Source organism: Schistocerca nitens, chromosome 1 (genome assembly GCF_023898315.1).
Source record: "Schistocerca nitens isolate TAMUIC-IGC-003100 chromosome 1, iqSchNite1.1, whole genome shotgun sequence".
NCBI lineage: Eukaryota > Metazoa > Arthropoda > Insecta > Orthoptera > Acrididae > Schistocerca > Schistocerca nitens.
Window position 1 is genome coordinate 758468567 of NC_064614.1, and position 27155 is coordinate 758495721.

General features: G+C 42.1%; 1 long non-coding RNA gene and 1 pseudogene across 1 annotated transcript; both read right to left on the reverse strand.

Moving 5' to 3' along the window:
• Positions 1–19559: 19559 nt before the first annotated feature.
• LOC126260964 (uncharacterized) lies at positions 19560–21726 on the reverse strand. Its single transcript, XR_007546674.1, has 3 exons — positions 21590–21726; positions 21291–21476; positions 19560–20081 (listed from the first exon to the last, which is right to left on the reverse strand). It is a non-coding gene; the product is annotated as an uncharacterized LOC126260964 (long non-coding RNA).
• A 1159-nt stretch (positions 21727–22885) lies between these two features.
• On the reverse strand, positions 22886–24948 carry LOC126198958 (uncharacterized; annotated as a pseudogene).
• Between the last annotated feature and the right edge of the window lie 2207 nt (positions 24949–27155).

Sequence of the window (27155 nt, forward strand, 5' to 3'; positions counted from 1 at the left end):
TCAAGAATGACTTTAAGGTGACAAAGACACCGTTATCAACATCTCCCCGAGCTTGAATGAGTTCATGTAATAGCGCTATGAGAAGCTGGATGTTCCTTCTGCCATATTACAGAAATACTTGGCAGGACTATAGCCTCTGTACATGATTGCTGGCAACGGTGGTTAAGAGAACATACGATCGCAGAAGACCAGGCTCCGGACAGCTGTGATAAGGGAAGACCACTGTGTTCAACACATGACTTGGTGCTCTGTAGTGCATCTGGTTCTACCTCGGTGCCAGTGATGGCCGTACGTCGGTTAGGAGGAGGCCAGCTGAGGACCTCCACCCACCTTTCTGTGTGCTAGACACAGTGGGCCTACACCTAGAGATATGGTGTAGTGTGCAATTTCATATGACAGCAGGAGAACTCTTGTGATTACCCCATGCACCCTGACTGGAAGTTTATATGCCAATCCTGTGATTCGACCTATTGTGCTGCCATTTATGAACAGCATTCCAGTGATGTTCTCTAACAGGTTAACACTCGCCCAGATGCTGTTGTAACCCAACCTGTTCTACAAAGTGTCAACATGCCTTGGGCTGCTCAATCACCAGGTCTGCCTCCAATTGAGCTCATACGGGGTATTATCAGACAACAGCATCATCCATGAACAGTATTAACTGTCCCTTTATTGACTGAGTAAGTGCAACAGGCATGGAAATCCATCCCACAAACTGACATCAGGCACCTGTGCAACACAATGCATCCATGTCTGCATTCTTGCATTCAACATTCTGGTGATTACACCAGTTAATAATGTACCAGCATTTCACATTTGTAATGGCTATCTCACACATATTATCCTGTGAGCTTGCAACACTAATCACCTTTGGATGGACACAGGTTACATATTTTTTAAATATACATAATACATTAATTTATAAAAAATACATAAAGGGGAAACATTCTTAGCAAAAATCTCGAAAATTCTTCGCCGATTTACTTCAAATTTTTACATGATACTCTAGTATATGTTCGGATGGACATAGGCTACATATATTTTTAATAATATGGCATACAAGTGTGGATGGATGTGTGTGTGTGCGAGTGTATACCCGTCCTTTTTTCGCCCTAAGGTAAGTCTTTCCGCTCCCGGGATTGGAATGACTCCTTACCCTCTCCCTTAAAACCCACATCCTTTCGTCTTTCCCTCTCCTTCCCTCTTTCCTGACGAGGCAACCGTTGGTTGCGAGAGCTAGAATTTTGTGTGTATGTTTGTGTTTGTTTGTGTGTCTATCGACGTGCCAGCGCTTTCGTTTGGTAAGTCACATCATCTGCGATTTCGGCGAGTGTACGTTCGGCACGTGTGTTTACCTTGTGGTTGTTTCACAAGACGATCAGTTATGCCTCGTAGACAACAGCGAACATCTTTTGATCAAGTATCCAAGTTCGACAGAGGAAGGATAGTGGCTTACCGAGATTGTGGATTATCATACAGAGAAATCGCTAGTCGTGTTGGACGAAACCAAACAACTGTAATGCGGATATGTGACCGTTGGATGCAGGAGGGTACGACGGACCGACGTGGTCGATCGCATTCACCTCGGTGCACCACTGCACGTGCTGATAGGCAAATTGTGCGCATGGCAGTGACGGATCGCTCAGTGACATCTCGAACCATAGCACAGCACATTGCGTCTGTAACGCATCATCCAGTGTCTGCGCGTACCATTCGACGCCGTTTACAGCAGAGTGGTCAGTCCGCAAGACGTCCATTGCTTCGTCTGCCATTGACACAGAACCACAGGCGTCTCCGTCGCCAATGGTGTGATGACAGACGGATGTGGACGGCAGAATGGAATGACGTTGTCTTTACTGACGAGGCACGCTTCTGTCTGCAGCACCACGATGGTCGGATTCGAGTGTGGAGACACCGTGGAGAGAGGAAGCTGGACAGCTGCATTATGCACCGCCACACTGGTCTTGCACCGGGTATTATGGTATGGGGCAGTATTGGATATTACTCTCGCACGCCTCTAGTACGCATTGCCGGTACTTTAAATAGCCGGCGCTACATATCCGAGGTGCTGGAGCCAGTTGTCCTTCCTTACCTTCAGGGCTCAGCCACAGCCATATTTCAACAGGATAATGCGCGACCACACGTGGCACGCATTGTCCAAAGGTTCTTTGTAAATAACCAGATTGAATTGCTTCCCAGACCGGCTCGCTCTCCGGATCTTTCGCCGATAGAAAACATGTGGTCCATGCTTGCTGAACGAGTGACCCAATTACATCCCCAGCTGCCACACCAGATGATCTTTGGCAACGTGTGGAAGCTGCTTGGGCTGCTGTACCCCAGGAACACATCCTACGTCTCTTTGACTCAATGCCAAGACGTGTGGCAGCGGTGATTTCCACCAATGGCGGCTACTCTGGCTACTGATTCTGGCAGGAACCACATGTCACAGACGTCTGTAAACGTAATCATTTGATACTTGGTCAACATGTTATCTACAAAATAAATTGTGTTGTGCTACCTCTTGTCTTTCTTGGTGTTGCATTTACGGTGGCCAGCAATGTGTGTGTGTGTGTTTTTGTGTGTGTGTGTGTGTGTGTGTGTGTGTGTGTGTATTTAATTATATAATATAATTATATATATATATATATATATATATATATATATATATATATATATATATATATATATAAGTATGTATAAGTATGGCTAAGCAGGGATGGCTAGAGGACAAATGTAAGGCTGTAGAGGCTTATCTCACTAGGGGTAAGATAGATACTGCCTACAGGAAAATTAAAGAGACCTTTGGAGAAAGGAGAACCACTTGCATGAATATTAAGAGCTTTGATGGAAACCCAGTTCTAAGCAAAGAAGGGATAGCAGAAAGGTGGAAGGAGTACATAGAGGGCCTATACAAGGGCGATGTACTTGAGGACAATATTATGGAAATGGAAGAGGATGTAGATGAAGATGAAATGGGAGATATGATATTGCATGAATAGTTTGACAGAACACTGAAAGACCTGAGTCGAAACCAGGCCCCCGGAGTAGACAACATTCCGTTAGAACTACTGACAACCTTGGGAGAGCCAGTCCTGACAAAACTCTACCATCTGGTGAGCAAGATGTATGAGACAAGCGAAATACCCTCAGACTTCAAGAAGAATGTAATAATCCCAATCCCAAAGAACACAGGTGTTGACAGATGTGAAAATTACCAAACTATCAGTTTAATAAGTCACAGCTGCAAAATACTAACGCGAATTCTTTACAGACAAACGGAAAAACTGATAGAAGCCGACCTCGGGGAAGATCAGTTTGGATTCCGTAGAAATATGGGAACACGTGAGGCAATACTGACCCTACGACTTATCTTAGAAGAAAGATTAAGGAAAGGCAAACCTACGTTTCTAGCATTTGTAGACTTAGAGAAAGCTTTTGACAATGTTGATTGGAATACTCTCTTTCCAATTCTGAAGGTGGCAGGGGTAAAATACAGAGAGCGAAAGGCTATTTACAATTTGTACAGAAACCAGATGGCAGTCATACGAGTCGAGGGGTATGAAAGGGAAGCAGTGGTTGGGAAGGGAGTGAGACAGGGTTGTAGCCTATCCCCGATGTTATTCAATCTGTATATTGAGCAAGCAATAAAGGAAACAAAAGAAAAGTTCGGAGTAGGTATTAAAATCCATGGAGAAGAAATAAAAACTTTGAGGTTCGCCGATGACGTAATTCTGTCAGAGACAGCAAAGGACTTGGAAAAGCAGTTGAACGGAATGGACAGTGTCTTGAAAGGAGGGTATAAGATGAACATCAACAAAAGCAAAACGAGGATAATGGAATGTAGTCGAATTAAATCGGGTGATGCCGAGGGAATTAGATTAGAAAATGATACACTTAAAGTAGTAAAGGAGTTTCGCTATTTGGGGAGCAAAATAACTGATGATGGTCGAAGTAGAGAGGCTATAAAATGTAGACTGGTAATGGCAAGGAAAGCTTTTCTGAAGAAGAATAATTTGTTAACATCGAGTATAGATTTAAATGTCAGGAAGTCATTTCTGAAAGTATTTGTATGGAGTGTAGCCATGTATGGAAGTGAAACGTGGACGATAAATAGCTTAGACAAGAAGAGAATAGAAGCTTTCGAAATGGGGTGCTACAGAAGAATGCTGAAGATTACATGGGTAGATCACATAACTAATGAGGAGGTATTGAATAGAATTGGGGAGAAGAGGAGCTTGTGGCACAACTTGACTTGAAGAAGGGATCGGTTGGTAGGACATGTTCTGAGACATTGAGGGATCACCAATTTAGTATTGGAGGGCAGCATGGAGGGTAAAAATCGTAGAGGGAGACCAAGAGATGAATACACTAAGCAGATTCAGAAGGATGTAGGCTGCAGTAGGTACTGGGAGATGAAGAAACTTGCACAGGATAGAGTAGCATGGAGAGCTGCATCAAAGCAGTCTCAGAACTGAAGACCACAACAACAACAACAACAAGAAGTATGTATTAATAGGCAAACATTGTCAGCAAAAATTTCTAAAAGTTCTTGACCGATTAATTCACTTTTTTACTCAGTACTCTAATAAACATGCAAACAACAATATACAGGTATTCCATTAAAACTGACTGCACAGAAAAAATGCTCTGCTGTGAAACTGTGTGGTCTCATTTTCTTTCTCGTAGTCAGTTTTAACTATTATATCAGGGCATTTAAGTCATTAGACATATTGTTCCTCCCACACACATTCTTGTTCCTTGTGTAACTTTAAACAAAAAATTTATACACAGCAATATGTCTTTTGCTTTTTTCCTCACCGTCAGTTTTAAAAGAGAACAGGAAAGTTGTGTTTATGGCTTGTCAGATTATCAGATTATGATAAAATCCTACTTTGTCATCTTAATGGTCCGTAACATTGTAGTCCTACGCATTCGCAGATTAGTTTGTGCAACATGTTCATTGACACTACTATTCTCATAGCTAGAGATGTCTCTTTCATACCCCGTATACAGATGATACCCATCAATCTACCGATTTGTTTTAAGCAAATGTAGTTCCCAATAAAGATTTTGTTTGAAATATCAAAAAACTATGCTCAAATTCAGAGTGGGGGGGGGGGGGGGGGAGATGGATATGTAGAAGGGGAAAGAGGAGATGAAGAGAGTGGCATAGGAGATTACAATGTACTGCACATCCAGTTTCCATACATATTTAACAATTGTGAAGCACTGCTGGGGTGTAGTTAGTAGTGTACTCATATTAATTCCATAGATTTAATAAAGATGATTCAGTAAAGAAGTAGTCTTAAGTTTATACTATAGATTCAAATAGGTCCTCAACTAACTGTAGTATTAGTATTATTATTATTAGTAGTACATTCATATTGCAGATTTTCAACGATGACGGTCACCCAGAAAGTAATGCACGACCCTTTTTTTATTTATTTTTATTTTTTTATTTTTTTTTAGCCAGCAACAATGGCAGGAATGCGAAATTTCAGGTATGCATTGTTTGAAGTTTCTGGTGTGCATGTACAAATTTTCTGTTGCTCCCAACAGATAGTTTAGCTGTAGCAATTATTCAAAATGGCATCATCAAGTGATGTATGTTACAAGCAGAATTTTGTCATTGTATGTCTCCCTGTGGAGAAAGAAACTGCTGGGAACATTCACAAACGATTGTGTGCAGTTTATGGAGCATCTGCAGTTGACAAATGTACAGTTACTTGATGGGCAGAAAGGGTGAGGTAATTACAAGAAGATAGTTTGGCTGAGATCCAAGAATTGCAGCATCGAAGTGGGCCATCCATGGCTATCCCACGTGACAAGACGCAGCTTGATGATGTGCTCATTTGTGATGCAATGAGGCTGTACGATTAAGGCTAAAGATATATGAACACATTAACCAAACTGAAGAATCACTTCCAGTGACTTTGGTGTCATAACAGTGCAGGAGATTGTTTGATTCAACATGATAATGCTCAGCCTAACACAAGTTTGAGGACTTCAGAGCATATATCTAAACAGGATTGCACAGTGTTACTCCATCCACCCTACAGAACTGATGTAGCTCCCTCAGACTTTCACTTTTTCGGGCCTTTAAAGGAGGCCATTCAAGGGAGGCATTACGAGAATGACTAGGTGATTTGCGCAGTGAAGAAATGGCTTTGTGACCGGACCAAGGAATGATGCCAACAGAGCATACACACCCCTATGTCTTGCTGGAGGAAGCCCTTGGAACAAGAAGTATATTACATGGAAAAATAGGTAGTATAGAAGAAACAATATTATTTTTTGTGTGTAAATTTCATTGTGTTCAATAAATAATTGTTCAGGAAAAAACGTGTTGCATTACTTTCTGGGTGATCGTCGTACCTGCACCACAGTGACCACACAATATTTTGATGAATGAAGAACGTGTATGTATAGTGGCTGTAGAATCTCACAAATTCCTGTCAGTGACTCAAAATCATCACAACTATGAAACTGAACAACTCAGTGTATGTCCAAGCTGCTTAAAAGTATACCTGATGTTGCGGAGAAGATTCTTTTGGGAGTTGTGGATGGAATGGAACTTCACAATACCCAGATAGGATAGTGCAATGTGGTGCAATACCTGGACTATTGTACAGGGTAGTACAAAGCAGTATGCAGCCCACTGCCTGTATTATGCAGTGTGATGTGCACTTCTCCTGATACGTACAATACTTGAATTACAGTGTGTGCCACACAAAACACCAGATATAATTCCCTGAACTATGCAGTGGGTGGTGGTGTACCCAGGCATAGAGCCGTGTGTGCCCTGCAGTAGCCAAACTGTGTAGTGCACCATGTTATATCCACATGCAGTACCCAGAGCGACTTGGAAGGGGACAGAACACACAAGCGGACGACATCCCTCCGACATCTTGCATGGTACACATGTACGTACTTTAATTTTTGAACCACCACATTCCACACACATTTCTTCTCTTGTAATAATGAACTGCTGAGTCTAACAGCAACAGCTCAAAATACATGAACTCTAACATAATGACAACAACTGAAAATATGTGAACTGTTAAGTGTCTCTCTGACACTGCAGCAGTTGAACAGTCAAGTTTCATTTCATGTAAAAATGTGCTAAGTCTCTTTGACATTGGCTCCACACATTAAGAGCTGATTTACACTGCACACTGGTGTCCAAAATTATAGTAACAAACAGAAACTTTGCAAGGTTGCATTTATTTTGCCACAAAACAGAGTGAACAGGTGATAATAAAGTAGAAATAATGTAAGGAACACAGAACGTAAACAACTGCAACATGCATAACGGTGGACAAAAATGTCCTTCATTTTTTCCAACTTAATGGATTTGCTACACACTAGTTAATGTACTCAGAAAGGGTGTTATTGTCTCTGGCAGCAATACAGACCTGACAATGGTGGGTCATGCTGTGAGTGATGTCATCAGTCTCATGTTGAGGCAGTAATGCCCCTTCCTCCTGCAGAGCTGCTCCCAAGTCTTGGAGAGTGTTTGGTGGATGCTGACATGATGCAAACTGTCTCCCTAGCACATCCCAGACATGCTCTATGTTATTCAAATCAGGAGAGCAAGCAGGCACACCATGCATGCAGTATCTTCCATTTCCAAAAAAACCTCAACTATCCATGCTCTATGAGATCGAGCATTATCGTCCATCAATAAGAAGTCTAGGCCCTCAACACCTTGCAGCAACTGCACATAAGGTCCCAAGATCTCATTGCGATATCTGAGAGCAGTTAAACCTTGCTGACTCACCCGCACAATTTCATGAAGATTGGTCAACATAATCCCTGCCCACACCATTTAGGATCCTACTCAATATCAGTCTCTTTTTGACAATGTTTGGATTCCCAAATCTTGTTCAGCATTCCCTCCAGTTGCAATTGCATTGAGAATCACTCTCCAGACCAAATAGGGACTCATCTGCGAACAGAACATTGGCCCATTATTTGATTGTCCAGGTGACGTGTTGACGACTCCAATCTAGACGTTCCCTTCTGTCAAGACTCATCATAGGAACATGTACAGAAAGTCTCTGACAATAAAGGCTACTTTGCCAAAGCCTTGCGTACATGATTTGTCTCAATACAACCTATCCAGTTGATGATGCGAAGTCAGATGCCAGTTGCTGTGCAGTACTAAGGCAGTACCATCATATCCTTACGGGCAAATAGTGGTCCTCTCTTTTTGATATCATATGTAGTCGCCCCTATCCTGGTCATCGGGATACTGTTTCAGTCTCTCTAAATTGTCGACACATCTGAGAGGCAACAGAACAATTCACATTAAACCTTGGGGTCACGTCAGTTTTTCCCCCTGTGGGTCTGGGGGTTACAATAGGCCCGAGGTATTCCTGCTGTCATAAGAGGCGACTAAAAGGGGTCTCTCACTTTTCAGCCCTATAGTTCAGGTCTCATTCTATGGTTTGACCTGCCACTTTCAAAATTCTACAGAAGTGTGGGCCATATGGGGAAGGACGCCTTACTTGGTGCACGAGTGCCCTTAGATTCGATCTGCTGAATCTCTTGTCATGGCTTTGCATATCCACCTGTGATTCAACTGTTTGGGCGAGGACACTTTCCAGGGTATGTCATCTTCTTCCATTGTCTCCTGTCCTCTTTCACCCCCATGACAATATTGGATTTCTCTGCACCCAATTTCCAGCACGGTAGCCAGTCCGTTGTGGTGGGGCTGTCATGTACCCATTTGGTGGTAGCCCCCTGACAACACAGGGATCTCACTGCTGATGCCTGAGCTGTAAACTCCCCATGTATGCCAAGTGGTAGATGCTTGTCTTCCTGGGGCATCAGGACCCCCGGCAATGGCCATCATGCCAGTTGGCCTTTGCTGTGACTGGGTGATGCCAGTGGGGAGAGCCCCTGATCGGAGTGGGTGGCATCAGGGCGGATGACCTGCAATGAAGTGGGCTAAGTCATCTCTTGCTGGTGACCGTACGGCACCAGCAGTCTCTAAGAAGGGCAAGATAGAATACAATGCCGACAGGTATGACCCTAAATCTTTTCCCTCCCTTGCTACACCATGGGAGGAACGTAGAGCTACCAAACAGAGAGAGCCTTATTCGCTTTAGTTTTTAGTCTGTAGCGGAACCGATGTGAACTCTTTTCTACCTACGAAGTCTCAATTTTTCATTGAACACCTTGAGGATAAGTTTGGACAAGTGACAGTAGTTCCAAGGTGTGAAACAGCACAGTCTTGATTCAGACAGCATCCCCAGCTCAATCCCAAGCGTTACTCGCCTGTGGCAAGCTGGGTGATATTCGTATTTCCGTCACTCTCCGTAACAGGGTCAGTTTTTGCTCTCACACAGCTGTACTTTTTCGTTATGTAACTATCAAACAACATTTTTCTGTACATGTAACTTGTATGGTCATCACAGTTGATTGTAAAATTGTGTTCCAAAATACCTGATATAAATAAGCATTCAGCATTAATCATCCCTTGACTTCCACTTTTAACACTGAATCCCAGATTTTATTGTTATTCTCCCACTTAACATTTTGTTGGTGTTTTTTTGTTTCCACGTGTTGTGAAACATCTTTTTTCCACCATGGGATACACAACAAATGTCACATTGGCAAAACTGCAACCGACAGGTCTTTCCTGGAATTGATAACGCACTGAAACTGTTCGGAATATTGCTTCAAGAAATTGGGACGTATTCCATCACTGTGAGAGACGAGTCTAAATGTAGAGCTCTTGAATCTCCTTTGGACTATAGTTTGGAGACTCTACACAACACGAGCAAACTCTTCCAGTTTGCTTATGTTGCAACTGTCTTTTATTTAAAATCGGCCGATGTGTGGCATGTTATGGTAACCACTGTAAGAACATGATTTACACTGCAAAGTCTAGTTTCCCGCAAAAGGCCATGGATCAGAACTTCTTAATGTCATTTTAAAACCTGGCACAGGCCTCAAAGTTGTGGCAGAAAAAACGATATGTTTGGCATTGCACAAAAGCGTGTTAGAAAACAGTGTTTCAAACAACTAAACAGGACCAGAGGGAGGCTCTTTGCGACTTAGTATAGACTGTGGGATATGATCATTCGCCTAGAGTATAGGTGATCAAACTTTAAAGTGGCCTCTGCAGTGCCTGTATATGTAATAGGATCGTGCCACACAGGCAGCAGTAGCAGCAGCAGTTTTAGGTGTAAATTCGGTGAGGGACAGAGTATACCGTTAGAAATGCTTGGAGGGCTGCACTCTGCGATATACTGGGAAGCGTTGCAAAATCTCCCTCTCCGCACTGGAACCCCATCACAGCTTTGCGTTATCGCGCGAGCAATGGTGCGTAGGTGAGTTCTATATCAGATGAAGTTAGTGGAGCTTCTATAGTTCTTTATTTTTCTCTGTTTGGGGGTAGAGAATAACGATGATAGCATGTTGGGCTGATAGATTTGAATGGACGCGGATCTGTAGTACTTGTATGTAGTTTGGGGACACACCACAATGCGCCCATTTCCACTGAATGGTCAAAACATGTTCCTGTCACACTAACTCAGGTCGCTCTGTTTCTACACGGGTTGCAGAAGGTGGTGGATATGGTTTTCCCAACTTCTGCTCAGTTCCGACTTAAAATGGAACGATCACATGTGCAAAGCTGTAGAAATGGGAGCAGTTGCAAGATGCGTAGGGACTGACTAAAACCAGGTTTTAATTTTACTGTAGCAGACAGGTTCAAGAAATGTCACTCATTGCAAGATATGAGAACGCCAGATTGTGATTCACTTGTGGCTGTGATCCAGCGCAGGTATTCAGCTGAATGGGAGGACTTTATTCCAAATCGCAGATAGCATTTCTAGTGGATAGCATAACACTAGAGAACTGAAAAGCTAGCGCACATTTCTTATGACCTCAATAAGCATACGATTTACTACTGTTTGTGATCCTTCTCAGTCATCTCCTATAACTCAATGGATATATAGCAGAACCTCTGACATGGTATCAAGACAAAATATGTTACACATACTGGATAAATATCTAGCGGTGTGAGAGCATCGCAAATACCTGTTTCATACCACGTTCCTTAGCCGAATAACTTTCAAAATTCAGCGATTTTATCACGAGGTTGCATCGTGGGCTATGTGCAAGTGCGCTGCTGGTATGATAATATACACTCCAGTGATCACCATCTTGGTATTTGTATGGATAGAAAAACCACCTCATTCAGAGGTAATGTCGTATCTCGATTTATAAAGCCAGTATAGCTTTTAATATGGATACTTGTGTGCACCTGTAGAACCATGACCGCATGTGACAGTAACATACAGTAGTTGTTGGGATCGAGTTTAGCATCTGGCCGATTACATCCCTCTTTCTAGGACACGGTGGTGGCACTTGCAAGAAAAACTTATGAGACATGTCCACCAATTATTTCATATCGCTAGCGATCAGTTATTGATGAAGTGTTATATTTTGTAGTAGGGGGTGCTTGATGGGTTCGCGTTGAGTATCAGGCTTAAAAAGCATTTGTTTGTGCAAAGGAAATGACTATGTCCCGTCGTAAGGAAGGTATGGATTTGACATGGAGTACTGTGATAGAATGGGAAGAGTATGTCAAGTCGTAAGAGTGGTAGTGATATTTCTATTTCCAGAGTCACAGCCGTCAACAGAGTGTATTTCCGATACTTCGCTCATTGTCAAATGTCATTCAACTGAGACTGCTACCGTAACATTTAGTTGTAAGAACAGGGGGAAAATATGTATGTGACCGATTTCTTAGGATATACATTCTACCTGTGCGTTCTCGGCCTGCAGCGCCAGTCAACAGTGCGGGGGTAATTCACGTTTCCCATTAACGGTAGGAGCCGTCGGACTGGAGATGCCTGTTGGAGTGTAAGAATGTAGATGAATTAACCGTGTTGTCCTCTGGATGACCGAATAGCAAACTAATACTTAGTATGTGTTGGATTGCTTTCGTGGTGATTGCGTGGAAACTTGAGAAGATTGAATATGGAGGTGGATTTGTGCTGGATCGTTATTCCCTCCCATGTAACCTGTTCAGTTGACTGCTTCTGCACATTTCGCGCCTTTATTTAGTTGAGAGAAGATCGATTGTGGTGCGTGCATCTAGCGTGTGGAAGACACGTTTGCCAGTTCTCTAGACATGAGAAACACTTTAGTTGACCTTGTAAATTATAGGGATGATTTGGAATCTACTACATTGGTATTCGAGAGCGGAAATATCAGTTTCCTCTCTTTGTTTCGAATTGCCAAGTAAATGTCTTTGCATACGCGACAAATTTCTAGGTAGTCAGTGGTTTACAGCACGCCCCGCCTAGCTAAAGTTTCGGGTTTGTAGAGATATAATTTCCAGTCTATATCGTGGGAACTATGTTGCGCTAGCAATCGGTGGGATGCTGCCTAGTGCTTGGTATCGAGAAGTACAGCGAAAATGGTCTAATATTATGGCGAACCACGCAAAAATACATGTGTTCTTGAAATCCAGGAGTCTGGAGATGTGTGTAGAAAAGCGAGCAAGTGAGGAATCAGGTTCAGACCAGAAACAGTAACGTATTTGTGCCAAGGGGAAACAAGCTCGAATTTGTAGAACAGTACTGAGATCGACTTTGGTCCACTGAGGGTGCTCTGGTCGCACGTTGGGGTGGATGACTTGTGATCGTTGGCTGCGTGAAAATACATAGTGCTGTGAGGAGTATATAGGGTACTGCCCATCTTCACAGTATATGTACGAATGATGTAAAAGGGATGATATTGTTTGGCACAGCATATGAACTTTATGTTTAGTACATTGACACGGTACGTGGTGATATATTGCTGGGTTGGACATTGATTTCACACACCAATATTCAAGCTCCTGTCCTCTGTGGGAGAGCAGTGTAATTGAGTAGGAGTCTTTCCACATCTGACGTTATGTAGGGTACGAGGTGATATACGGATGGGTCGCAGGTCGGTTTCGTGTTCTAATATTCGAGCTCGTGTCCTTGGTGGGAGAGCAGTGTAAACGAGTAAGAGTCTTTCTGTATTTGACAACATGTATGGTAGTTTGTAAGATTTAATTGCCAGTGCAGTATGGCGATCTATCTAAAATAACCACTGAAAGTCTTGTCTGCAGAAGGAAAAAAGGCTGATGGTGCTTCAATACCGGCGGCATCAGTAATTCGGCGCGTAAATTCGATAAGAGCCAATCATAATGCTCGATTCATTCACATCCTTTGTGCTGGGATATAGGAGGCTCCACATAGCAGGGGGAACGTTTGTGTGTGTTGAAAGCAGGAAGAGTAACACGTAATTGATGGATTAGCACGTTATGTCCGCAAGGAAGACTGCATTCGACGTTATTCTGCGCTATTTTCGTAAACAGGTTCTGTTAGGGCAAGAATTTCCGTGCATACAAGCTGAGACATCAAGAAAGCGAGTGTTAACTATTTCCGGGACACTGTACAATTTCCGCGAGGTCAACTCGGTTCTTATTTTTACATAGTCATGTGACATCGGCATAAGATTGAGAATGTTGCTAGATGCGTTTGCGATGGTATGTAGCTATGCACAGCATTGCGTCAGTCACGCTAGGCAGTTAAGTACAGTTAGACATGTCTCTCATGTTGCGCTAGGAACAATGTGCCCTGTACTACACTGTCATCAATGGTAAAGACACGTGCTGCCCAGAGGCGTCTTGTGTATGGGAGCTGCATGAGTGTGCATTGGGGTTCTGTGATGCCAGTATAACACTGACTGTATACCCAAAGATAGAGGCAACTTTCACCTGCATCCAGCAGCAGCTCGCGGCCTTGATGACGTGTGTGCCCTTGGAGCATCTGTGCTTCCTTCCAGTCACGTCAGCAACGGTGTCTAGGTGAACACGTATTTCAAGAGGAATTACTCAGGTGTCAAGTATGAAAGGGATGTCACCGCCTCATGCGTGCGGGCATCTGTGCATGGTTTGAGAGCTGATGGCCGTGTCACGTTGCGGAGACTGCCACTAACCTCCTTTGCAGTCCAGTGGACAGGGGGTGGTGGGCAGTGCCTGCGCACGTTGATTGCGTGTCTGTTGCATTATTTTGTGAGTGGGCCTGTAGGCTGTGCTATGCACTTTTTGGTCACTTTATGAGTTGACTTCGTGTCTGCACTTCTGTGTACTGCATTATTTAGGAGTAGTTTGCATGTCTGTACTGAAATTATTTCAGTAATTTAGGAGTTGTTTGCGTGTCTGCAGAGCGTTATTTAGGAGTAGTTTACAGGTCTGTGGGATGTGTGAGGTGACCCCAAGCTCGTGTTTTGTATCATTGTGATAAATATACTGCATCCCTAAATAAATTGTTACAAAATAAGTAAAGTACACTCCTTTCTTACTCTTTCCAGCAGCCCAGGGCAGGCCGAGTCATTTTCTCGCCATTTTCCCCCACCCCAGATCACCATCTTGGATTACGTCACAGGATGGATGACAACACCCTCTGGTGCAGTATTGTGTACTAGGTCAGTTGGAGTCTAGATCTCATGGTGGAGACACTGCATGCAAAATAAAATCTTATGCCCAGCACAGCCAGAGTCGTTTTCCCACCATTTGCCCCCACCATCTTGGATTATGTCACGAGACAGACGACAACGCTCTGGTGATGGTACTATGTACTAGGTCCAGACCTCGTGCTGAACACACTGTTTTCTGCCATCTTAGGTAACGGTATTTGCGTTATCAGCCAATGTTGTGGCTGCTATCTTGAATTACATCACAGAACGGACGATAGGGCCCTCTGGTAGTGGTACTGTGTACTAGGTCAGTTGGAGTGCGGACCTTCTGGCGAACACACTGGATGGTGGTGCTGTCTCTAATTGTTTAAATAAAGACTAGTACATGCTTTCGACAGTTTACGATTAGTAATCATGTTTGCAGAGTCTTTTAGATGGATTATTATTTTGACAATTTACGAGTTGTTTGGGTCTCTGGACGTAAATGTATTGCATTATTTACGAGTGGTTTGCATGTCTGTAGGCTGTGCAATGCGTTATTTTGACAGTTTACAATTAGCAGGTGCGTGTGTAGAGCATTATACATGAGTTATTTAGTAGTAGTTTGAAGGTCTGTATGGTGTGTGGCATGTAAGAGGATGTGTTCTGTATCACTCTGATAAATACACCCCATCCCTAAAGAAATTGTTCCAAAATAAATAAAGTACACTCCGTCCTCCCTCCACCAGCTCAGTGCAGGCTGAGTCCTTTCCCCACCAGGAGGTGACGGTCGGATGACAGATTAGTGGAGGTAGTCCAAGAGTCCTTTCTTTCACGCCATTTTCTTAGCTTAGTAGAGATAGCCCAACTAACCTATCTTTACCATCAAAATTCAAACTTGGAGCCAGTTTCTAGGAAGAGGCGGCGATCGAGTGACTGGTTAGTGGGGGTAGACCAAGTGACCTATCTTCCTGCGATTTTCTTAAGTTAGTAGAGGTGTGATGCATTATCCTTTTGGAATTTGAACTTCCCGCCATTTTTCTGGGGGGGGGGGGGTGATAGGTTAGTGGAGGTAGCCAAAATTCAAACTTCCCACGAAAAGCAACCATCTTGTTTGGCGTCACGCCCGCCATCTTGGATAATGGTACTTTGGCATAAAATCACCCTTGCCCAAATACCAGCTAGATGTCTCACAAACATTTGAGCTGTTATACCAGAACACACCAGATGGCCTGATACCTGAAGAAGAAGTAGTGATCGAGAGGATGATGATGACGGCACTGTACAATAAGGTACATGAACTCTGTACACAGTGACAAGATAGGCCCAGATATATTCAGATGCTATGCGTAATCCCAATGAATCGAATATTTGATGAAATTCCGAGATTACTGCCGCATTTTCAGCACTTCTCCTTAATGGTATGCTTTCGAGTATTTAACCAAACTGTTGATTCCATTTTTCGTCACAATATTTCGATGACTGATCCAATCATCATCCTCAGGCACTGCGAGCTGCCTTGACTCCTCCCAGAATACAAAGTAAACGACGAGACCAGTATAGCAGCGTAATTAAAGAGTCTATAAAAATAAAGGTCTCAGGAAACCTAATAAACCGTGACGGATTTTTTAGTTCAAACAAGATTTGGGATCCCGCACCCAATGTGTTAAGATCTAACCGCCTGAGTCATCTGTGAGTGCTGGAAGGCGCTGAGACAATGAATGTTATATGGAACAATGTGCGGGCTCTGGTAAACAAGTGACCAATAAACGAGTATGAAGAAGACTTAGCGGGCGCTACGACTCAAACCTGGCTGCAAATAGAGGCGCGAGACTGAAGGCTGGTTCCCACTAGGGCGGTTGCGCGACAAAACCATGCTGCAGGCCCATGGTTGCCATGGGAACGCCGTCAGTGGCACTGCATAGCAGCCTCTGCGTCACGGTTAGCTCATGTCGAACTGCTGCTGCTGCTGCTGCTGCCGCGCAACAGGTCCGCACTGCCAATCAGAGAACGCGCTGAGTGTGACATTGGGTTCGGAACCCCAGAGGTAGAATAAGGCGAGATGGTGCTAGACTTACGCTGTAAGTTGTTTTGAAGCCAGTGGGCAGGGCCTGCCGCCATCTCGGATTCCCCAAAACATTAGCAGACAAGTGTTTGTTTTTTTTATATAGTAAATGTTCCACTATTTTAGTGAAGAACATAGCATTAGGAACGCAACTTCAAACGTTTTTCTGGTCTTAAATGCATATTGCATACAGTGATACGACAGGAAAATGTGACTCTTCTGGCCTCAGTACTGTAATTCCTTTTTGTTTATACACTTCGAATATCCGAGAAGAGAGTGTGTGCTATGAAAAGTGTACTTTCATAATCCATTTCTATTCACTTTAATTGTGTTTGTGTCGATAATTTATAAAGCCAGAACTCCAAAAGCAATGATTGATAGTTTAGAGGCACCGATTTGTATTTGGGGCATTTTCAAATTTTAAATGTTCAGGTTTGCAAGAAACTTACCTTACTTCCTTTGGTGTCTCATAGATGTATGCAACAATCTTTTACACAATATTGCTCTAAGAGAGAATTCTCCAGTTTTAAATTCACATTTCAATTGCATGACATTCTGTGCGAACATGCTGCCAAAATTAAACACTTTTACTTGACAAAGGATTTTAAATTTTAAGTATAAAAAGTGTTTTGGTTGATTATATGTCTTAACTTATAAGGGCCATTATATATATATATATATATATATATATATATATATATATATATATATATATATATATATATATATATGTGTGTGTGTGTGTGTGTGTGTGTGTGTGTGTGTGCGGATGGATATGTGTGTGTGTGCGAGTGTATACCTGTCCTTTTTTCCCCCTAAGGTAAGTCTTCCCGCTCCCGGGATTGGAATGACTCCTTACCCTCTCCCTTAAAACCCACATCCTTTCGTCTTTCCCTCTCCTTCCCTCTTTCCTGATGAGGCAACAGTTTGTTGCGAAAGCTTGAATTTCGTGTGTATGTTTGTGTGTCTATCGACCTGCCAACACTTTAGTTCGGTAAGTCATATCATCTGTGTTTATATATAATAGAGGGAAACATTCCACGTGGGAAAAATATATGTAAAAACAAAGATGATGTGACTTACCAAACGAAAGTGCTGGCAGGTCGATAGACACACAAACAAACACAAACATACACACAAAATTCAAGCTTTCGCAACAAACTGTTGCCTCATCAGGAAAGAGGGAAGGAGAGAGAAAGACGAAAGGATGTGGGTTTTAAGGGAGAAGGTAAGGAGTCGTTCCAATCCCGGGAGCGGAAAGACTTACCTTAGGTGGAAAAAAGGACGGGTATACACTCGCACACACACACATATCCATCCACACATATACAGACACCAGCAGACATATTTAAAGACAAAGAGTTTGGGCAGAGATGTCAGTCGAGGTGGAAGTGCAGAGGCAAAGATGTTGTTGAATGACAGGTGAAGTATGAGTGGCGGCAACTTGAAATTAGCGGAGATTGAGGCCTGGTGGGTAACGGGAAGAGAGGATATATTGAAGAGCAAGTTCCCATCTCTGGAGTTCAGATAGGTTGGTGTTGGTGGGAAGTATCCAGATAACCCGGACGGTGTAACACTGTGCCAAGATGTGCTGGCCGTGCACCAAGGCATGTTTAGCCACAGGGTGATCCTCATTACCAACAAAAACTGTCTGCCTGTGTCCATTCATGCGAATGGACAGTTTGTTGCTGGTCATTCCCACGTAGAATGCATCACAGTGTAGGCAGGTCAGTTGGTAAATCACGTGGGTGCTTTCACACGTGGCTCTGCCTTTGATCGTGTACACCTTTCGGGTTACAGGACTGGAGTAGGTGGTGGTGGGAGGGTGTATGGGACAGGTTTTACACCGGGGGCGGTTACAAGGAGAGGAGCCAGAGGGTATGGAAGGTGTTTTGGGGATTTCATAGGGATGAACTAACAGGTTACGAAGGTTAGGTGGACGGCGGAAAGACACTCTTGGTGGAGTGGGGAGGATTTCATGAAAGATGGATCTCATTTCAGGGCAGGATTTGAGGAAGTCGTATCCCTGCTGGAGAGCCACATTCAGAGTATGGTCCAGTCCCGGAAAGTATCCTAATAGCCTTTTGTAGGCAGACATGAACTGATGTGCAGTTGGGTTATTGTTCCACCCACCACGTCTACGAATGGAACTGAAAAACATTTCTAAGTGATCTTGAGAGCACTCGTAAGTTGGTAGGAATTTCATCAAAGGTGCAGAAGATTGAGGCTCAACTAACTTTGCATACAAGTGTAAAACACTGTGTATACAAATAATAAAGCCAACAAACCCCGTCTTCCTATTGGAGTCCACAAGTTTTGTTTTATGAGGCACTGAAAGTATTTTGATGTACTTCTCTGCATCCAACAAAAATCCTTCCACAACTCTAAAGTTATGAACTGTCAGAGGCTTCTTCTTCCATTGATTCGGGATTAGGCTCCTCAAATTCAGCACATCGAAAAGGTTACTGAATGTGTGAATAAATTCCATAGTTGCAGATGCATCATCATTTCAGGGATCTTCACATCACAACAATGCTGCATTGCATTGGCCACAGAGTTGCTGAGCAGCTGGGCTGCTAATGTAACTTTCATTTTGTTGCGTAAAAAAATTTATATGGTAGCCTGTAATGCTGTTGCCTAAATGAAGTCCTTCTTTTACCTGTGTCTTACAAAGCAGTTCAAAAAGGTACCAATAAATTACACGACATTTCTTATCCCAGAAATGTTTCTTTTCTCCTAAGGAATTTCTCATTAATTTCAGCATATGTGGAGGATCTAGCAAAAATGCCACTTCACAAGTGGTACCTTCAATGCCTCTTTAGCTACAGGTAAGATATCCATGGCTATAGAGGACCCCATATCAACATACCCATCGTACTGACTACCATCGAACTCAATGTGTCGCCTGATTGCAATCTCATCAACCAACTGGCTGCAAAGAATACTCTTACCTGATCCTGTATGAAATGCTTTAGATCTAATCATGGTAAAAGCTTCGGAAGTTAATCTAGGTGCCCCACCCACACACTGGAACCGACTTGATAATGTTCAAGGATTTGGCAAACATGTATTAAAACTATTTCTGACATACTTATGTGCTCTTGGAGAGTAAAAGTATAAGATTAACGCAAATGAACGTAGTTCGGGTCTGTATGTTCTAGGCACACTGTGACAGTTAGCTTTTGCAGTTTGCCATTGCAATAACTCCTTCTGCATTTCAGGAATACTTTCCAGGACAGTAAGGCCACTTTCAACAATAAGATTATTTTTCCTAAGTTCATTAATAACACTGTTCAAAGATGTTACTTTCTTTTTTAGATGTCATTTTGACTGCTGAATAACTTATTTTTTTCTTGTATTCTTCATTTTTTGATGACAAAAAACTCACATCCCTCTTGAGTTTTTTTACCACAGCTGATGCTTCATCATGTCTACCACTCGAACACTGTGTGGTCTCAGCAGCAAGTAAAGACACTTCAGATTCAGTTGCACTCTTAGTGGCTATATCTGTAGTACTTTTTGTAGCCATCTGCCTTTTTGCTGGTTGTGGTCCGTTCCTCTCTTTCTAAAAAAAAATGAAAACAAAGAACTTAGCTAAAACATTTCAACTGAAATGTGTTGCATGTAACTTGTCTCACAGCAATCTAGAAACTCCAATGTTGCCTAAATGTACCGAGCGAGGTGGTGCAGTGGTTAGACACTGGACTCGCATTCGGGAGGACGACGGTTCAATCCCGCGTCCGGCCATCCTGATTTAGGTTTTCCGTGATTTCCCTAAATCGCTCCAGGTAAATGCCGGGATGGTTCCTTTCAAAGGGCACGGCCGACTTCCTTCCGCATCCTTCCCTAATCCAATGAGACCGATGACCTCGCTGTCTGGTCTCCTTCCCCACAACAACCAACCAACCATAGAAACTTATTAAATGAATGTAATAATTATCTTGCACACAAACAGATTCGGTGCACTATCAGGAATAATGAAGGGACATGCATATATGGTAGAGAAGACACTGAACACTGGTGCTTAAAGTTCATTAATCAGCTAGGGACAGAGCACGTATTTGAAATTTCTGCTACAGAACAAAGTTAAATATAATTGCGAAAATGGAAGTGATTGTGCAGTAAAAAGTCAAGGAAGTGATTGCAGTGTCAAAGTGCTCAGCTGACACCATCTGAAGTTATTTGGCAATCTCGATTTGTCAGAAAACAGTCAAACAACAAAATAGGACAATAAAGGACAGTAATTGTTGATTTAATTTGCTTGAAAACTTCTAATTAAAACAAATAACTACCATACAGTGCAGAAATATGACACACACACACACACACACACACACACACACACACACACACACACACACACACACAGAGAGAGAGAGAGAGAGAGAGAGAGAGAGAGAGAGAGAGTAAGGGGGGGGGAGAGGGCGGAGGGAGGGGGAGGGGGAGGGAGAGAGAGAGAGAGAGAGAGAGAGAGAGAGAGAGAGAGAGAGTGTTTAAGGACATTGGTAAATGAAATGTCATTAATGTAGATGAACTTCCCCTTCAAATATCTGTAATGTGTAATTCAATAACAAAGTGAAAATAACATATCTATGAACAAATACGAAGCTATTATTACATACAGTTAATTCCGTTGCTATCTCCACATTTCAGTTACTACACGTGCGTAACTATGGCAACTGAAATCTCCAGACAAGTAGTTCCGGATAGTGACGTTTTATCCCATAATTTCATGGCAGCTGAATTCCATATTAATATGCTACATTTCACGAACCTTTTGCAAGTGAGCAGGATAAGCGGGAAAAATTGATGGCACAGCATCTTCCCCAATGCGGACTGACGAAACTGATGTTCGACAGTATCTTCCTCCCGGAAATGCTGCAAACATATTTTATTGGACTTGGTTGGTTTCCAATCTTTCCTTCTCAAAGTGTTCACCCAGAGAGCTCTTCGCGTTGGACTGATAGGAAATATAAAGTCAAATCACATAAATAAAACCATACCGTAAAACTGTACAGTGCATCAGAATTTCAAATATACATATGAAAATAGTGTTTAAATAAGTCCACTTACGAATGAAATGTGATTTGTTTGAACTTTACACTACAATCAGAACGATGTGGTACACCTGTAAGCGACGCACGCCGGCATTTTTTATCAAAACACTTCACGACTACACGGAATCAAACCACCAGAAGCGAATGTTTTGGGGTAGCTAACATGGCGGACCTTCACTTGGGTAGGCTTCAAGTTTGTGACGTCATGACAACTCTTATTTTTACCTCCAGTCCCAGGTCACACGAACTTTTGCCGAACCGCTGGCGCGGACGCGGCGGCAGCTATGAAATACTTATCACCCGATTTCAAGGAAACTATTAGGTAGAAAAATTCGATTCTTCTGCATATTACAGCCTGATACCTTCTCTCGGTAAAGGGCCGAATTTCTTTTCATCATTCGTAGTGTTTACTAGCTGTATCGCATTTACACGAAATTGTAAAGAGTGTGCAGAGGTAAAAACGCATTGCGTGGACTTTGCGGCATATAATGCTGCGCAAGAAATATAGCTTACATATCCACATTATTTTTAACGCTGGAAGGAAAGCCATACCTGTTTCCAGTCTCGAGTCTTGTGGCCGCGACGAATTACGACGCGCCATACTCGACGCTATAACTGCGCGCTGCACTATTCCGCAGCAGTACTAGATTGGGAGCCAACTAGCATGGACGTACGCTGAAGAAAGCAGGCAGTGTTTGCTTAATTCGTTTACAAATACATCAAGTAACGCAACAGGAGGTTTTGGGCTCAACCGCTTACTAGTTGACGATTGCTGAAAGGAGCGTTCGTGACTCTGTTAATAGATTTACGAGAAGATGAAAGTAAATTCTTTAATTATTTTCGAATGACTGTACAGTCGTTTGATGAAATAACAGTGAAACTGCAGTCATTTATCAAAAGTATACACTCTGCGATGAGGCTTTCAGTTTCACCTCAAGCATTGTTGGCTGTCACTTTGAGGTAAGTGGAGAGTATTCGCACCATGTTAATTATTTTAATCAAAAGCTAAAATATAGTGAACTGGATTATAACTGTAAATGATATTCTTATATCAACGATATCCTGTTATCGTATTACTGAATATGGGATTTTACTATTGTGTTTTAATGTAAAGCATCATAACTAATATCAGAGACTAGGAGTAGTCGAAATATTTTGCATAAATAGCTGTAAAGTAATTAAACAACGTTGTGCAGAAACTTCAATGCAACACAAGAATATATAAAGGAGAGTCGAACAACAGACACACATCTCAAAACAAAATATGTATTCGAAAAGTAATTACAAACACACTTAAAAATACCGTTATTTTCTATACTTGTTGAGTATGGATACCAGAAATGTCTGTAGAATCCTCACTTTCTGTTGTCACACAGGTACTGCTGTAGGACGAAGGGCTAGCTGTGGTGTAGTGGTGTTTCTGGGAACTGGCACGTGCGTGAGTCTGGGTAGGCGAATCACGAGACAACACACTCACTTGACTGTTGCAGTGTGCAGAATGATCAATAGATTGCCTTTGTTGAGGACATTGCGGAGCACTAAGATGGAAAGTCTCATTCATGTTTCTGAACTTTTGCAATATTTTCATCACCTCACATTTAAACTCCAATTTAACGTCCAAAGATAAAATTTTAACTGCAGGAACCAGCGACTCAAAAATAATTTGTCGTCATCCGGGTGAAGCTGAAGGTACTGGAGTATTCGTGCATTTTAATAAAGAATCCTCAATTATCCTGCGTCATTTGGAAGCAGGTGCATTATCCAAATTTTTCAAAGCCTCCCTCTGTTCAGGTGATGATGTTTCTGCTGTCAATTCATCCGCAGTTTTACTACCAGCTACTCCACCATCATCGACACTAGTTTGCATGGGACCTGGATCTATTGTGTTCGCAAGGAACGACAGTTGACGGGCTTATATATACCTTCTAGACGAAATCGCTCCTGGCCCTGATTTTGTGCGTTTCCTTTCACATTTAATGAAGGAATCTTTAATATCCTTCCACCTTTTCATGAATTTTGAACCTGTAACAAAACAAACTTTTGTGTAACGGGGCGCTACTAAAGACATAGTATTATTATTATTAATATTGATCGTTTGCAGATTCCCGGGTAGTGGCTGCAATCTAATTGGCCTACATTATCTATACGAATCGATCACACAACACTGTGTAAAATAGTAAGGAAAGTTTGCACAGATGTGTGGGCAGTCTTGCGTGAAGAGTGTATACCAAAATTTACAGAAGGAAGGTGGCTGAAAACTGCCAAGAGATTTGAAAAGCATGCAGACTTCCCGAACCGCTTAGGTGCCTTAGATGGCAAGCACGTGAGAATAGTTAAACCAGATTTCAGCGGTTCTCAATTCTACAACTATAAGAAATTCCATTCTGTAGTTCTGTTCGTAGTTGCAGATGCAAACTATTTGTTCAACTATGTTGAAGTTGGATCTCGTGCTAAGAGAATCGCATAGCACTATCTTCAAAACTCTAAGCTGTATAAACTACTAGAAAGTGGCGAAGCAAGCCTACCAAAAGGTCAACCTCCACCGGGAACTACAGAACCTTCTGTGACCTTTACGTTATTGGGGGATGAAGCGTTTACTCTGTCTAATTTCGTCATGAGACTGTGCACTAGAACTTTCCTCTCCTACAAGAAACGCATCTCTTAACTACTGTTTAAGTCGTGCTCGGAGATATGTGGAGTCCGCATTTGGTATTCTGACGAATAAATGGCGAGTATTTCACTGACTTATCAATGTTAAGCTGAACTTCACTGTTAGCATCATCAAATGTTGCTGTGTCCTTCACAAATACTGTCGTTCCAGAGATGGCTTTAACTTTGAAGACACTTTATGTATACAGGGCCTGTGTGACCTGGCAATGAAGTTCCCACAACCCAAGGAGGAAGTTTACTTAACTCTAGAAGAAATGTTTTCGCTAACTACTTCATAAACGATGCTGGAAAAGGACCATGGCAACACAAATGTATTTAAATCCGGTCGGTATCAATCATAGTGAACCGTGAAGCAATGTATTGTCGAATGTGTAAGATGATTTCATTTATGACACTATTGAAATGTGTGTAATTTTGTAGTTTGTGGCTGCAATACAATAAAACTGAGTAACAAAATTTATTTCAAACTTTCATTATTAACTGGAGATTTGTTCATTGAGATGATGGGCTCTCGCCAGGGAGCACAAAGCATTTGTTGCTTAACGCTATTTCAAGTTTTGAATGCCCACATTCGAACAAAAGCGCCACCACTAGAACACAAACACAAAATAGTTTAACGATGTTACTTACCTATATCATTTTTCTCCTGATCCGGTTTCGCAGCAAAACCCTTACAAACTCTTCACACATTTGAAACCAAGCGGCTCTCTTCTTAACTCGAACGTGATACTCGTTGCGAGAAGTATCACATATTTCTGGGTCTTTTTTTACCTCTTTAATAAACAATTCGACGTCGAAACCGGTTGCATCCATGGCAGGCTGACTGCAGCTGTTGGTGTGTGCTGCCCCATTCACATGCAACGACTGCTGCTCCGCGGCGATCGGCGAGATGGCTGCGACGTAGCAGTGGCTGGCGAGCGCAATTCGCTCGCCACGATCTCACTATTTCGCATCGCTACCGCCGTAGTGTGCGCCGCTCCATTATTTCACATGCACTGCTGAAATGCGCGAGAAACTAACGCTGCGATTGAGCGATAATAAATCGCTCGTGTGCATCGAGCCTTCGTCCTGCTCGTTGTAAACCAAGTGGTTTATCAACCCCAAATTTCGTAAACGGTTCAAGAAATCGAAATGTGTTGTTTTGCAAATGATAACTTGTAAAGAGTCATGTTTTTCGTCGCATGATAAATATCCAAAATCTATTTATCTACCAAGATATGAAAGTATTTACAGTTTTTCAGAATGGATCGATGAATTTTTTTAAACGGCATTTAAAAGCCTGTGGAATTAGGATCACAGTGACATGGGACACGTTAATATTTACAATATTTTATATAGGCTTACAGAACTTACACCGAAACTAATTTGCTGGTATGTCACAAGACGTAATTTGCTAAGTATCTACAGCTATTGATTATTTCCTTCGGTAAGTAACAAAAGTTTTTTCCTTGCTCCAGAGCACTTTATTTGTTCAAGACCCGTGTCGCCTTTTACTTTAAGGCATCTTCGGTGGAATCTAGAATGGTTCAGTTTTGTTTTTATATGTGATACTTGCAAATTATAAAACAGTTCACATCTTTTTTGTACGTGAATAAGTGATTACTTACAGTTAATCGAGTTTTTGGTGGACATCTGCGTTTCCCCTCACCTGGTCACATGCTGGAGGTTGAACTAAAACAGCTTTTGGAACATAAGCGCATTTTCATGTTCGCTCTTTTTTTCTTCTGTCCCTAGCTGTAGACATTTTACCGAAAAGTCTGATTTAAAGTCGTAACTAGAGTGTGTTCACCTCATGTGCCTTCCTGTTTGGTTTCTTTATGTACATGGTGCCAACCTAAAGAATTATGTGCTGAAAACTAACGTTTGTTTATTTCTATTCTCCTTATATCTGTATGTGTGTGTGGCTACTCAGTGATTGTTATAGAATGTTGAAAGTCAATGGAGTAGTAGTCAGACAGTAGTTGAAAGGTTTGGTGTTCAACTGATTTCAGTTTTGGTTTAAATGTTTTGTGGGGGAGTTCATGTAAGAGTAAACTCACTGCTTACATTAGTAGATGAAATAGTAGAATAACATTTCAACAGATGACTATTATCATAATAGTAGCACACAACCCCTTTGTCCTCACTCTTACATGAACTCCTCCACAAGATATTTAAATCTAAACTCGAATCAGCTGAACACGAAGACTTTCAACTACGCTCTGGAATATATTACATTCACATTCAATTTCTTCAAATCAGCCTGACTAACTACACGCACAGATAAACAGATACAAAGAAAACAGAATGAACAGACTTTAGTTTTCAGCATATGCTTCGTTAGGAGAGACATAAATTGAACACAAAGTAGTTACGACTCTAAATCAGTTTTTGGTAAAATATTCGCAGCTAGTGACAGACGAATAATTGTGCTCCACACCAATTAGCGCAAAGAACATAAAAATTGTGAATGAAAAAAGTTGGTAACGTGAAAATGTGCTTACGTCTCGTAGGTGATTTTATAGTGCGATCTACAGCCTGCGACCAAATGAGACGAAACGCAGATGCCAGCCAGATATTTTGTTTATCTGCAACGTTTACAATACTTTATAATTACATGTAATAACGCCTGATTGCCAATTGCTCTTTCCAGCATCGCCTAAACAGTCTTTGAAAAGTCGATTTCTTTTACAGAAAGATTTTAATCCCAGATCGCATTTTTGGGTCAAACACCTTGGCATAAAGCACCAAATATAATGTTGTGTGAATCGTTCTCAATATTCATAAAGTCTCACTGATCACAGTCTTACAAGCAGTTATGAAGGACCAGTCATAATAATTGCTTTCACAGTTACTACTGTAGGCGTTATAATCCAATTGCCGATTCCATGTTTGGTTGCCAAAATACCGTATTTATTTTCTGATTAACTTGC